The following is a 4850-nucleotide window of genomic DNA, read 5'->3' as shown; positions in this document are numbered from 1 at the left end:
ATCAAAAAAAAAAAAAAAAAAAAGAGCAATATAGTATAGAAAAACCACATGCTGTTCTCTTCTAATTTGATTTGGCATAAAAAAAACATTGTTTTGTTAGGTAAATGGCAAACAAAAGTGTGTCAAAATGAGCTTCACTTTTAACACTGTTGCCCATCTCTCCTACACACAACCTTATTTTATGTTCAAACACCTCCCCCTTCTTTGCCTAACCACTAAAGAATTGGTTTTATATTAGTTTAGTGCTTTTGTTTTAGCCTTCAACCAATATTTAATAATACCCTAACTTTATTATTATTATTATATTTCTAACCTTTTTCTTAATTATATATATATTCTAAGAGCTTAGGAACACCCTCCGTTCATACGAAAAGCGGGTGGGAATCAACAAGGATATTTAAATCCCGTATTTGTTTCACGGTTTTAAAATTGATACCTAAAACAAGTTTTTCCATAAATGTTATTTTATTTGAAATAAACTCAATTAATTAAAAAAAATCATTAATTAATTAACTAACAAGTAGAACTAATTAGTTAATTAAGAAAGAGCAAAAATATGAATCTCTTATACCTAATTCACCCATAAGTTTAAGAAAGATTAAAAATAGATTCTTAAGATTTTCTTTTACATTCCATTGATTTTTTTTTTTCTAATTTTAAAACTTTTAAAATTTATGAATGTTTATGTGGTTTTTTATTAGGAACTCTATGGTTACACGTATTTTGTCTGGAACAATTCTTTGTTTGGTGACTTCCTAAGAATTTTCGTGAAAGATATGAGTCACTACAAATCATGTTAGAAAGACTTGGTCTTTCCTCTTAAGAAGGGAGAGAGACATGTAAGTGATGACAAAATATATTGAAAAAACTTATTCTTCACTCTTAATAATGAATGGTAAGTAACATGATTAGATTACAGACGTGGGAGAATGTCAGAGCCATCAAGTGCCGAATTCAGAGCCATCAGGTACTGAATTCGGAAATATGACCATGTTGTAGGGTGTCACAATCGCACTTTTGATGGCAACGAACTTGCGATTGTGCGGCACTCACTTCCCAGCAACAAGTGAGTTAAGTCAATTCGTTCTTGTGTCGCCTACGACCAAGCGACATATGTTCGAGTCTCTAGCCCCGGTTCAAGAAGAAAGTTTTAGAAAACAGGGGCAGAGAGATTTCGAAAGATAGTTTTGAAAGCAAGATTTGAGAGATTGAAATTGGTGTTATATGTGATGCAAGCAAAAAGGCAATAACGGTTTACAACATATAACTATCGAGTAGGGAGAAGTTGACAACTAGTCATATCCCCCTATAGTACATTTTGAGACATTTCACGTCTAACAGACTTTTTCAGAAACGTCATACTCCCTAAGAATACAAAAGACAAGCATTACAACATGGAAAAACATAAAGAGTTTGGCTTGACATGGGCATGCAGCCATGGACAACACGCCCTGGATGAGCATGACCGTGACACAGAGGATGGGGGGGAATGTCGAAGCCAAGTAAGAAGCGAAGAGTAGGTAACATGACTATATCGTAGTGAATGCCGAAGCCATAAGGGGATGCGGGGATGCGGGGGAATGTCAGAGCCATCAGGTGGCGAATTCGGATTTCTAAAATTTTTTCCGGGATGTATGTGAGTGAGGACAAAACATGTTGGAAGAACATAGTCTTTCACTCATAAGAAGAGAAGAGTAAATAACGTAATCATGTCGCAAGAAATACCAGAGCTATCATGTATCGAATTCGGATTCCAAATCCTAGATAGATAGCATAACAAATAATCTCATGAATAAAGTACTCAAACATAAAATTCTTAAAAACAAAAGAAACAAATATCAAATAATTATTGAATGAAGCTAAATTAATTCAAATGACCCTTAAAATAGATTAATAATTCTTAAAGTAAAGCAAGACCAAACTTGTACGTGTGGCTTAACTCATAATTACTACTTAAGTCGCACACTTTCAAAAACAACACCAACAACTCCGACAGCAAAGATTTCTTACCTTAAAACAAAATGAAAAATATATATTTAAATATTTTATAAAAGCTTCAAAACTTCACTGAAACAGAGATTCCTTTTGATGTTGTGTTTTTTGTTTCTGTGGTATTAGGTAATGGAAGGCATAACATGTTTTGTCTGCCATTGCCACACCTTTTCATTAACAAAACTAGTTGGCCCTTTCCTTACTTTACTCTCCATGTCTCCTTCCATTCCTTCTCAAAACCCTCCTCCTTCCTTCCACACTTGCAACATCATGTTTCTTTCTTTCCGCCTTCGATTCATTTTCATCCTTCTTCTCGTTCTTGCCCTCGCCTCCATGTCGTCGGAGGCGGCGAGGGTGCCTACAGAGTATTGGGAGCAGATGTTGCCAAAGAAGCTACCTACACCGTCCTCTGCACCGTCTAAAGGGACGAATTCTGTGGCCTCTTCGAATTTTAAAACTGTGAAGGTTGATGGGAACCTGCCCGCCAAAGGTGGGAAGGTTTAAGTTTGAGATGATATAGAAAGTTGAAAAGTTATTCAATAGGACTGTCACAATGGGATAGCAAAAGATTGGAGGATTCCGAGGAGGAGGCGGTTACGTGGCCGACTATGACAGTAGAGCTCTTGGTTTGAGTGGCTTGAGCTGTCAATGATGGAGTTTGATGGCCGATTGAATTGTATAATTATGTGAAGATTTAGATTATTATTTTTTGTTTGGTCGAATGGGAAGCCTCTTGTAAAGATGATGGGTGGATCATGATCCGACAAAAGTGAAAATAAGAGAGGAATATTATAGAACAATTGTTTATCAAAACTTTCTTTAAAAATTAATGATAGTGGTAAGGTGGAGACAAGGAAGTCTTTCTTGTCCTCGATTCTATCGATTCTATCTCATATTTCATCCTCTGTTATCGTGAAATGTTTCATTTAATTTTGTAGAGATTTGAGTACGAATTCTTTTCGAAGAATGGGTGGAGATCGAGTTCCCCATAGAAACTTATTTTATTTATATATATATATATATATAAAAGAAGTAGAGCGAGGTGGGGCGGAGATTGAGACGGGATCATAGTTTCATTTTTGCACAAAAACATTAAACTCTCGAAACATGCATTAATATTATGCATATCGTTCGACCAATATTCGTTTGATGTATACAAAGTTATCTTATAAGAAGCATAATTATCGTAACTTTATAATCATATAAAAGAGCGAATGTATAAATATCAATTTATTATTATGATGCAATACTGAAGAACGACGGGCATGCACAACATTACACGTTCGTTTCACATAACATACAACTCCCACAAATTTTAACCTTTGTTCAAATGGCTTTTAACTTACCCAAATTATTTAGAAGAGGATTATCCAAACAATCTTCTAAACCTAAGTCACCCTTAATCCCTAAGTTATTCAATACTTTCCTGAAAATTCTAAAATTAGAATTCAACATAAAGCTTTTAATCCAATTGGAAAACTTTAAGGGTTGTTATTCGAAAGCTCAAAATATTTCTTGGATAGTACAAAATACTACTTCGATGTCCCGAAGCATGTTCAGCTGCAAGAACTTGAGATGAAGCACTCTGAGTAGGAAAAGAAAGATCGACCCTCTCTCCCTATCGATCGAGCTGCTTTACCGAGGTGAATGAGGTAAGACTCGAGAATCCAACCAACTCAAACTATTCAATCCAAACTATAAATGTTGGGTTACGTTAGATTTTTTTTCTTCTTCTTTTGTTTGGGTTCAGTTTAAATTTTGAAAAACCGAAAATCGAGTCATTGCAATTGATATTTTTTTAGTCGGGTCAACTCGACTAATCCAAAAATAGAGTTTTCAATCTAACCCAACCCTATTCTACTTTATTATGAAAATTAATAATATTTGACATTTGTAGCTGATGTTTGTGATCTGCTTTGATTTGTGAATGTTTAATATATAAGTTTTATGAGTGTTATTATGGTAACTTATATAAGAGAGAACTAAGATATTTTTTTTAAATAATTAAAAAAAAAAAAACACCAACTCAACCCAACCTTAAAATAAAAGGTTAAATTGGATTAGATTGTGAACACTATTCGGGTATTTTGGATCACTAATCCAATCCAACTCAACCTGTGTATACCTCTAAAATGCACAAGCTTATCCTTTAACATCGAAATAGAATGGGAACTCGAATTTGGAGTCGATTGGTTCACGAACAAAACAAAAGGAAAGACAAGCAATGTACGGAGGCTAGGGCACCACCACTTTAGTGAATATGGTATGATACTAAAAAAAACGAAAAAATCTTTTCTGAACGAGTTAATGACTCTCAGAGGCATTGCCTGTGATGCTTATTGAGAAGCCTATCAGCGTTTGCATGGGTCAACGTTGGTTGATGAGCATGACCGTAGAAGAAGAAGAAACAAAATGCAACCCACGTTTCCAAAACATGCATGAAAAAATGGAGGTTGATTGCCTAGCTTGCTCGACGTCAGCCAACGTTTCACCACCGTATGTCGTCGATGGTCACTGGACAAGGCGCCTCAACAAGGGCATGAACCATTTCCAAAGAAACAGAAATTAAATGAAATAAAAATACAAAGATTTACGTGGGTTTAGAGAGAAAATTTTCTTACATCCTCGGGCGGCAACCAATCTCAATAATCAAAGTGTATATCTCTCACTCTCGCACTCCAAAATTTCACTCAACAAAGTTCCTCCCAAATATCATTAGGTAAATACAAAATAACATTCAATCTCAATGCTTCCCAACCATCTTAGACAACTCTTTAACACATAGAAGTATTAATGTCATACATGAATCAAGATGATTCATGTATCAAATGGAAATGAACAAAAAAAAAAAAAAAAAA

This window comes from Cucurbita maxima, unplaced genomic scaffold (assembly GCF_002738345.1).
Source record: "Cucurbita maxima cultivar Rimu unplaced genomic scaffold, Cmax_1.0 Cma_Scf00006, whole genome shotgun sequence".
In the NCBI taxonomy this organism is placed as follows: Eukaryota; Viridiplantae; Streptophyta; class Magnoliopsida; order Cucurbitales; family Cucurbitaceae; genus Cucurbita; species Cucurbita maxima.
This window is presented reverse-complemented; position numbering follows the sequence as displayed.